Below are 616 nucleotides of genomic sequence, written 5' to 3'. Positions count from 1 at the left end.
AGAGCGAGACTCTGTCTCAAAAAAAAAAAAAAAAAGAAAATCACTTGGCTCTAGAAGAAGGAGGGTTTCATCACTTTGAGCTAATAACTTGACTTCTCTTGGCCTCAGCTTCCTTACCTGGAAGATAGGTCTTGTGAAGATGAGAAAAGGCTTGTAAGATGAGAAACAGATTTTTTTTTGTTTTTGTTTTTGTTTTGAGACGGAGTCTTGTTCTGTTGCCCAGTCTGGAGTGCAGTGGCACGATCTCTGCCCACTGCAACCTCTGTCTCCCGGGTTCAAGTGATTCTCTTGCCTCAGCCTCCCGAGTAGCTGGGATTACAGACCCCTGCCACCACACCCAGTTGATTTTTGTATTTTTAGTAGAAATGGGGTTTCACCATGTTGGCCTGTCTGGTCTCAAACTCCTAACCTCAGGTGATCCGCCCACCTCGGCCTCTCAAAGTGCTGGGATTACAGGCATAGCCACCGTGCCCAGCTGAGAAACAGATTGGATGGGGATTTTTCTTCTATCTCCTCCTCTTTCCTCCTCTCATCCTGATCTGAACTTCTCTCTGACTCCTGCTAACTCCAGAGAGAATCAAAGATCTGTTCCAACTCTTGATTAAAACTCCCGCTT

The sequence above is a fragment of the Colobus angolensis genome, unplaced genomic scaffold (genome assembly GCF_000951035.1).
Source record: "Colobus angolensis palliatus isolate OR3802 unplaced genomic scaffold, Cang.pa_1.0 Scaffold343, whole genome shotgun sequence".
NCBI classification, from domain to species: Eukaryota; Metazoa; Chordata; class Mammalia; order Primates; family Cercopithecidae; genus Colobus; species Colobus angolensis.
This window is presented reverse-complemented; position numbering follows the sequence as displayed.